Below are 10,884 nucleotides of genomic sequence, written 5' to 3' on the forward strand. Positions count from 1 at the left end.
TTTTTTTTTATAATTTAATTTAAGTTTAATAATGAAATAATTTATTTTTGAATAACATAACATTTTATAAAGATAATAATTAAGTATTCTGTTAGAACTCAATGATTATCCTAATATATTTTAGATTTTTTATATTTAAAATTAGATGTTTATCATGTATTTGATTGTGTTTATTTGCAGTTAGTTATTCGAATTCAGATATGGAATGAAATCGGATAGGGTTAAAACCTGGTTTAAGAGTTTTTAAGAGTTTTAAGAGTTTTAGCCAAATGCTTTATAATATAGTATAGATATATAAAAACCTTAATAATGTTTTACTAGAGAGCTCACAAATCGTATATTTTTAAATTTAGTTTGTGTTCATAATATGTACACAAACTATACCAGATCTCGTAGATTTAGAGTGTATTCACAATGCTAATATTTAATGTTTTGCGTACATGTATATTATAGAGAGAATAAAAGAGGATATATAGCCTATCCTATCACCTAATATTTCTAAGGTGCGAGAGCATGAGAAACCTCTCAGATTGAACTAGGCCTTCTGAAGCATGCCTTGCATCGTCTAACTGCCCCAAGCAGGAAAGTGGCTGGTATGCTTAGTTTGGTGAATAAGAATTTTGATAGGTGTTAGTTGAGGTATTTAGTTATTATAAAGGGCACTATGGTCGTTTCTTACTTCTAGTCAGCTTGGGTGCCTCTTGTATAGTTCAACAGGTAATCCGTAATCGGACGTGGGTTCAAATCCCGTTCGAGGGAAAAAAACAAAGAGAGCAGCGAAGGGGGCCGACCCCGACCGATGAGCATAGAGAATCTATACTCGAGCGTTTCAACTGGTCCCTGACAGGATAGGTAAAATTGGATAGGGGTCAAGATGTTATCGGGTGCCAGCTGCTGATTCAAGTGCCCCTTGACCAGCGTGAAATGGTTGCCTATTACACGACTCACTAACTTTGGGAGTTCGGATAACATAGTGCCCACGGAAATGGTAGATCAGTTGGGGATGGGGAAGTTAAAGCAGGGTGTCTGGTGTGAGGTCATGCCTATGTATTACATATCCTACTCGGAAGACCATGGTAATACGAGTAGGGTGCTTTGTAAGCTAAGCAAGCCTGGTTCTCCGGGCACTACGGTAKGACGTGGATCGACCATGACGAGAACGGACTTCTCCATAATGTAATAAAAGAGTCGCACTGCTCCAACCATTACCAAACTAATACCTATTCAGTTTAGTACTTCAGGTGCTTCTGTTGTGTATAATGTAAATCCAGTAGCAGATAAATTCCAACGAGCCTTTCAAACTAGCACTTATAGGAGAAAAATAAGGAGGAGCAGAGGGAAGAAAAAGATTTTTAATTTATTTTAGATTTTTTTAATTATTTTTTTGTGATTTAAATTAGATCTCACGAATTAACAAGTTCTTAAAAAAAGGTCTATACACACACGCATATATACTCTTATACCCGAATCTTAAAATTTCGAGAGCCCGGATCAAATGTGTGTGGGTTAAACCCGGCCCATTAAGATGTTGACTTTGTGTGGGGGTCAAAGTTCATGGAGTTCTCCATCTCTTATATGCTTTGAGGCCCAACTTGAATTTGTGCCATTTTGTAGTATAATTTATTTATTATTAAAAACAAAAGAAAATTCAAAACTTATATTTGTTTACTTTCTTAATTTAATAATTTATGTAGTTTAAATTTGAATAAATTGTTTATTACCAGAAGAGTACTTGTGTAATGCAGCGAGACACATATCAATTTTAATATTATATTTTATTATTTGTCTATGTCGATATTACAATATAATTTTATGTGTTTTTAATAAACAATAACGATTTTATTTTTGGATAAAATGTAAATTTGAAGATATCATAAAAATTTGAAAAAAAAATATATCAATGTTAATATCAATCAACTATTTAATAGTTTTCATTTTTTATGTAATTTWTTTRATTTATTTTTTWATTATAATTTAATTTAAGTTTAATAAYRAAATAATTTATTWTTGGTTTAATAATATAACTTTTTATAAAGATAATAATTAAGTATTATGTTAGAACTCAATGATTATTCTAGTTATATTTTAGATTTTTTATATTTAAAATAAGATGTTTATCCTGTATTTGATTATGTTTATCTGCAGTTAGTTACACGAATTCAGATATGRAGCTTTAATAAGTTGTACTTATGCATAATTTACTTGTAATATTGAATTTTAAATAATATGCATTAATAAATAATACTTTACATATAAAAAATGATTTTTAAGAGTTTTTATCAAATGCTTTATAATATAGTATATATAATGCATTTTCAACAATCCCATACATATGGAAGCGTATACAATATTGTTTATGCATTATTTTATTGTCTAGACATAGTTATTTACTTTTAAGTCCATTATTTCTCTCTTTCATTACAATATAGAAAGGGTAGAAAAGTAATTTTATCATCATACTCATAAAGTAATAGATGTATATTTTCTCGTTCACCCAAATACTCATGATTTTATCGGAATTTAAATAGATGATTACAACCACAAGGGTGGTACCAAATTGGTTTGAGTTTGGACTCAAAATGTCAAAAGTGTCTGGAGGTCTAAGTTCAAATCCAATGAGAAATAAAAATCTCCTTGTGGCCATGAATGTTCAAATCCGGTGACTCCGGACTACCCACAAAGCAGATGGTTTTCCTAGGATTGGTCGGCTAGCATAACAGGTTGGATATCCAAGTTAATATAAAAAATCCCTTCACAATTGTCATGGTTATCATTAAACTTAATTTGATAGATAGATTTCTATTTAAAAAATGTAAGATGAATTAAAAACATATAACATCATTCTTTTTTATACAATAAAATACCGAAATTGTCCTTCAATATAATTCTTTAATTTACATTTTTAATGATATTTTTTGACAATTTGATGTATTTATAAGAGGGCACATGTGGGATTTTAAAAAAAAATTCCAATTTTGTTGAAGCAAGTGAGAGATCTAAAGACCAAAGAATGTGTAGTCAATGATCACTTTCCTCTTTTCACTCCAATTGTTTAATCTCATTAGCTACCAAACAATGAAGTTTGTTTTATGTCCACAAAATTATGTGTTTTTCTACTTTAAATTTGAATTTTAAAAAGTCCTGAAAAGTTTCAAACAAAGTATTTAAATTATTTTTTTTATAGGAGGATTTCATCTGGATGTTTCTATTAGCAGTTTTCATCGGGGGCGTTCATTGAGGGAGGGGGAAGTTACTGTGGACGGAGGCTGGAATGGTTCTGGGTACGATGTTGTAGAAATGGAAAAAGGGGAAATCATGAACGGTTTAGTTATCGGAGCAGATCAATGATGAAGAAACGACACATGATGGAAGGTTTCTTGGAAGATGGTGGAAGGACGTCTTTGTGACTTCAAAGAACGGGAGGGGATTTTTTGAAAGGTGAATATTATGGAGAGATCTTCTAGAAATAAATGACATTTTGGTCCTACGTTTCCTTTTTTTTTTTCCTCTGGTTTTTTATTAACTTGTAACCTTCATTCCAATATAACCGTTGATAAAACAATGACGACTCATATGGGGTTGTAAGGTTTATATTATTTACATGGTTTGCAAACGATAGAGAATGTATATAGGCAAAGAATCGTGTGAGAAGAGAAGTTATGTTGAGAAGCATAAGAAGAGATCTGAACCTTTGATCACTTTTAATCTCTGGCTCACCCATGAATTGTCTTTAGAAGTGATTTGATCTGGTGCATCTTGATGCACCTCATTAGTGTTGACATACAATTAATAAATGATCCAAGAATGAAGATCTCTTATTGAGCTTCTCATCATAACTTTTCTTTTCACTGAAACCCAACCTTGTATATATATAAATGAATGATCGTGTGAGAATATGAGTTAAGGTGAGAAGTATAAGAAGGATCTGGACCCTTGATCACTTTTAATCTCACACCCCACCCTATGAATTGCACTTATCACTGGAACTGATCCGGTGCATTTCAGTGCACTGCCTTAATGCTGATCTTCAATTAGGATTGATACAAGGATGGAGATCCCTTCACATACACATAACTTGGGATCATTTGAAAACTTTTTTTTTTTGTAAGAAACCCTTATAAACCTAAATGATTTTTTATCCGAAGATTATAAAAAAATGTGATGGTATGATTATAATTAAGTGGAAGTTCACTGATATAGATGTAGGGAGATGAACCTTAACATTTCCCACATATCTTAACATAAAAGACAATGAACCTTAACATATACTTTAACTAAACTTATTAAAGCTTAACATACCTCACAAATCTTAAAAAAAAAAAAAATTGAATCTTAACAAAATTAACTAAATTGTGGTTGGATGCGGAAACTCAGAAGAGGAAAATACTCCTAATTTACTAAAACATGTGCGATCATTTCCTTCGATTAAAAGTAATAGAGTCTTGTGAATGGATTCTCACGAAAAAGTTTTCATAGGAACCACCATATACTTATATAGGGTTGGTTTTCGGTGAGAACAAGAGTTAAGGTGGGAAGCATAAGAAGGGATCTCCGTTCTTGGATGCACATTAGAATGAGATGCACCAATATGCACCAGATCAATATAGTATCAAAAACAATTCATGGATGAGTTTGAGATTAAAGGTGATCAAGTATCCAGATCCCTTCTTATGCTTCTCACCTTAACTCTCATTCTCATATGATCCTTCGCCTACACACACATATGGTTGGGTTCGGATGAGAAGAAGGGTTAAGGTGAGAAGCGTAAGAAGGGATCTCCACCATTGGATGCACATTAGGAGAAGATGCACATTAGGAGAAGATGCACCTAGATGCACTAGATCAATTATCGTGAGAAGCGCAATTCATGGATGGTAAAGAGATTAAAAGTGATCAAGAGTCCTGATCCCTTCTTATGCTTCTCACACGATCCTTCGCCTATATATACACACACACACACACACACATGTATGTATGGTTGGGTTCCGGTGCGAAAAGCAGTTACGGTGAGAAGCGTAAGAAGAGATCCCGATCATTGGATCAATTATAATTGAATGTCAACACTAATGATGTGCACCGGATCAATTCTCCGCTAAAATGCAATTTATGGATGGACATGAAATTAAAATTGATCAAAGGTTCATATCTCTTCTTACGATTCTCACCATAACTTCTCTTCTCACGCGATACTTCACACACACACACACACACACATATATATATATATACATATATAATAATCAGATGAGAACCTCATATATTATGAGAACATTCTCCCTTAGATCTTCTACCTTAAGATATTACTTCACATGATTTTTTCCATCTAAACCTAGGATTTAAGGTATTGATTATCAATATTTATTCCTCAATATAAAACCATTTTACATGTATTTTTTTTTTGTTTCACAAATACGTTAAAATGTTTCATATTGTGAAAAAAAATATATTTTAATCAATACCTTAAATCCCAACCTTAGATAGAAAAAAAAATCATGTGAAATAACACACGATATACTCTTTCTTGCAGTTTATTACATTTTTGTGGTTGTCACACATACAACCCCCCCCTTCCCTATAAGAGCACTAAACAATTAATTCTATTTTTTATGATAAAAAATGAATTGATCGGTTTGTCTTGTAAGTGAAATTATTGATCTCTTGGTTATTTGTTAAATTGTTGTATTTGTTAGAGTTCAATAAAACATCATATGCAATGTGAGAATGAACAATTTTAGAAGGTTTCAAGTGGTTACAACCATCAATAAAGGTCTTTATGTTCAGAGTTTATGTTCGACGGTGGCTCGTTAATGCAGAAAGTGACTTATTCAGTAAGCTTCTAGAGAGAGATTATGTAGAAAACCAATTTCTTTCCAAACATATCCCACCAAATTAAAAAAAAAACGCTCATTTCATTTATGAAACAACCTCTTAAACAAAAAACGTTCCAATATATACAACATATTAATCCATACATACAGTTTTATCCATGCAAGAATTAATAGAAAACCCACCAAACAAGTCCATAACTCAAATATTAGTCATATCACTAAGGGATTGTTTGTTTATCTCGTAATAGTTCCATTAAGAGGCAATATCTGAAACGCTAAAAGATGAATCTTGTTTCGCAAAAAACCCGTCTCTTAATGGTTCTAAAACTCTCTGAATGATTTTGTATCATGAGCCTCCTTAACCATTCACGCTCTACTTTCATTATAAACAAATACCAAACAATTATATTTCATTTTGTACTATATAATGAGAGCCCCTTAATCATTTTACACCAAACCATTCAACAACTGTCAAACACTTCCTAAGTAAAAGTAATACTACATTTACTAGATTAAAATTTAACTTGTTGCAACAACTCTTTGCCTACTTTTAAAAAGTTGATCATATTGGTTTTTAAAAAACATTAAATTTATTAAATATTATAAAATTTGATTATTGGAATTTAAAATGAGATAATTAAATGTGAAGATAATTAGTTGACCAAAAAGTGGTTTAATAAACTAATAATCAAATTAGTTTGACCACTTTGAAATTCCTCTTTCAATTTAATTCTCACAAATGATATGTCTCTTGCCAAGGAGACATCTTGTATAGTGTTTTACGCAAATACACATCACCAAATTGTTTGACTTTGACCATTTGTGTGTGTGAAAGTCAAAATCATGGACCCAAAATGTGGTCTTGTTTTTAAACATTCACATATTCTTTCTCTCACACACACATACACACACTAACTTAGATGGCCACATGCATAAATAATGTATATGAGTTGGTTTACACTAAAAATAATAGTTATCAATCATAAGAGTGGTGTCTGATTGGTTTGAGTTTGGCTCCAAAGGTCAAAAGTAGCAGAAGGTCCCAGGTTCAAATCCTAGGAGGAATAAAAATCCCCTTGTGGCTACGAAGGTTCAAATATGGTGACCAAAGGGCTTTTGGCCTAGCGGTATCGTAGCACTTGGCCTTCTAGGAGGTCAGGGGGTTCAAAACTCACTATAGGTGAGGAGGATGTGTGAGTTTATTTGTTGCATTTACCGTATTTAAATATTATATACTTAAAAAAAGTTTAAATATGGTGATTCCGAGCTATCTGCAAAGCAGGTGGTTGTCCTGGAATTAGTCGGCTCGTATAGCGGGTTGGATAGCCAAGTTAATAATAAATAAATAAATAAATAATAGTTATCCTGAAAGGGTTGGGTTTCGGTGAGAACGAGAGTTAAGGTGAGAAGCGTAAGAAAGGATGTCGACCTTGGATGCACATTAAGATGAGATGTACCGAAATGAGATGTATTGAGATGCACAAGATCAATCCCTGTATTAAGCGTGATTTATAAGTGGGTTTGGGATTAAAAGTGATCAAAGGTCTCAGAAACTTTTTTACGCTTCTCACTTTAACTCTCTTTCTCACACGATCATTCGCTTATCGTGCAAAGGGTATGAAGAGATCTTCATAATTGTATCAATCGTAATTGAAGATCAAATGAAAATACCTTCTAATTTTAACTCATATTCTCAAACGATCATTCGTCTAATGTGTGTGTGTGTATACATACATACATACATAATCAAATGAAAACGATAAAACTGTAAACCAGGGTTCAAAAAGATTCGTCATGGCAGTCACCATGGCATGATACGGCGTAAAACACGTCTCTGCTGTTACAATAAGATAAATGACATTTATGTAAGGTGTGACTTAAGCCATGACGCGTTATGACGTGCATTTTTTACAAGGCATGATTTTTATTTTTATTTTTATTTTTGTTTTTTTGGGTGTTTTAACACACTAAACTTTAGATTTTTTTATAATTTTTATAGATTTATCTAATCAAATCAGCCACAGTTTAACGAATTCATACACGTCATGCTCATGCACTCTAAAACGAAATTGTAAATTAACTTTATAATATGAATATAAATTTTTTAATATCATTATCTCATTAAATAAATTATCGAAAACACATGAATATAATTTTTTAATATAATTATCCGATTGAATAATTTATAGAAAATATATATGTGTATATATATAATTTTATATATGACATACAAATTTGCAGCATTACGTCACGTCTTAAAACCACTGCATTCTTCTCATGGCGTGTGATGTTTGAGGCTTGATTTCGCCGCCATGCTACGCCTCACGACATTTAGAACCTTGATATCAACCAATAATTTAGACTGTTCTAGGTTGTGAAACAATGCATGTGGAAATGGAATATTGTGTTATAATGAGATTATTTTTAGGCTATATTTTTGTTTTGCATTGCAAAACAACACTGCATTTTCACAAAGGCAAATTGCATGAAAAAATAACGTACTTTAACTTGATTCCTATTTTAGGTAACATACTTTTAAAACTTCCATTTTGGTACATAAGATGTAAAGTTTTAAACATTTAAGTACCCGGGTAAAAGTTGAAGCATTAACCGGTTACCATGCTGATGTGGCGAGTGATACGGTATCCAAATCAGTATTATTTGCTGAAGCATTAACCGGATACCACATCACTCGCCACATCAGCATGGTAACCGGTTGATGCTTCAACCGGTTACCCGGGTACTTAAATGTTTAAAACTTTACATCTTAGGTATCAAAATGTAAGTTTTTATACTTCTCATTTGATTATGCCACTATATATATACACACCAAATATGATTGTTTACAAAGATTAATTACTCATGTCTTAAGCAAATTACAATTACCAAAAACACATTTTATTTTAATTTATAGAGGAAATTACCTTTTTGTCCTTGTGGTTTATTGAAAATTGCTGTTTTCATTTCTATGATTTACAATTCATTGTTATTTTCGTTTTGTTCTTCTGGTTTACAATTCATTATTATTTTCGTCTCTCATACTTAATAATAGGAGTTGTCATCATTAGACGAAAATAACAATGAATTGCAAACTACAGGGATGAAAAATGCAGTTTTCAACAAACCTTCGGGTTTAAAAACATAATTTACTCTAACTTTTACAATTTGGCCACTTGATTTTAAAAGTCATTACTAAAACCCTTTAACTTTTGAAAAATGATATAAAACCTTTCAATTTTGTTAATATTTCACAAGTTTTTGCTTTAGGTAACTGTGAGTTTTTAGATCAGCTTACGTGCATCGACTAATCATCCGGACGACTAAGAATGGCTTGGAGTCATCGCACGTAAACCTCCATGGCCACAAGGGCTTCGGCAGCAACAGGATTCGAACTCAGGATAAATGAGATTTTCCACTACATCCCCCTGAGACTTAATTAACCAATTTGCCACAACCGAAGTGGTTATAGATAATGATTACTTTTAGAAAATTAAACACTGAGGATTAAATTAGACATGAAGTGAAAATATGTTACAATTAATTACAGTTAGTATTTTAAATAGTTATTTTAAATAGTTATCATGATTAATTATATCTGGGGCGAATAATTTTTCTCAATAAAATATGATAAAATTCAGAATTTCATTGTATAAAGGTTGCTGGTTTTGAGGAGGCGTTACGTTTATTTTTTAAAATTCATATGGTAATCGTGACGTTCGGTCATTGATAAAGTAAGGTCATAAATTAACGCAGTTTTTAATCTTATTAAAAAAGGTTCGTTTGATAAATTATAAGCTACTTTAATATGATGAAAATAAAAGAAGCTGTTTGGTTTTTTATAATACTAGAAGAGTACTCGTGCAATGCATCGAGACACATCTTGATTTCAATGTTTCATTTTGTTCTTTATCTATGTCGATATAATACAGTTTTATGTGGTTTGAGAAAACGATAATGTTTTTATTTTTGAATAAGATATAAATTTGAAAATATTTTAATATTTTGAAAAACATATATCAATATTAGTATCAAATTAATTATTTAAAAGTTTTAATTTTTTGTAATTTCTTTAATTCAAATTTTTTATTATAATTTAATTTAACGTAACGAAGTAATTTAATTTAGGTTTAATAATATAATCTTTTATAAATATAATTATTAAGTATTCTGTTAGAACTCAATGATTATCCTAATTATATTTTAAATTTTTTATATTTAAAATGAGATGTTTATTCTGTATTTGATTATGTTTATCTGTAGTTAGTTAGACAAATTCAGATATGAAGTTTTAATAAATTGTACTTACACACAATCTACATGAAATCTTGAGTTTTAAATAGTATGCATTAATAAACAGTACTCTATGCATAAAAAGTAGTTTTTAAGAGTTTTTATCAAATGTTTTATAATATAGTATAGATAATGGGTCAATTCCTTCAGAAGCCAAAATTTACATTCCAGGTTAAACTGAGGGTTTTCATTCCCTGTCATTTTCATTTTCATACCCATTTTCATTCCTCTGCCTTAACCAAACGCCCCTTAAACGTGACTGGTTTAACAAGTTAACATGTTAGCTTATCAGTCAATAACTAACTCATAAAATAATTAACCAAACAGAGCCTAAGTTCATGGGTTTCATTCCATCATCAATACAACCATCGATCATGAAAAACCAACATAACCCACATAAAAAGGCTAAGACTATGTACTCGTATTTGAACATCATATTCTAAAACGTAAAATACCCAACAAATTGTGTTTTGTTCGTCCCTAACGAACGGAGAATGCTCAAAAATACCGAGCCCGTGCTTTGAACACCAAATTTGTGTTCCTCATATTAGAAATGAGCAACTTAAACTTATTGGGTGCTAAACAAACTTGAATTCATTAGTATATGTCAATATCTGTAAGTTAAGAAAATTTTAAACGTAATTCCTTTATAAAAAAAAACCGTTATGAAACTATGACATATGTTTGTTTTGGAATTAATTAAACATCAGAATAAATTAATTTATTTGTACAAGAACATATAACACGTTTTTAATACAATATAAGT

Source organism: Cynara cardunculus (genome assembly GCF_001531365.2).
Source record: "Cynara cardunculus var. scolymus isolate 2C chromosome LG 16, CcrdV1, whole genome shotgun sequence".
In the NCBI taxonomy this organism is placed as follows: Eukaryota; Viridiplantae; Streptophyta; class Magnoliopsida; order Asterales; family Asteraceae; genus Cynara; species Cynara cardunculus.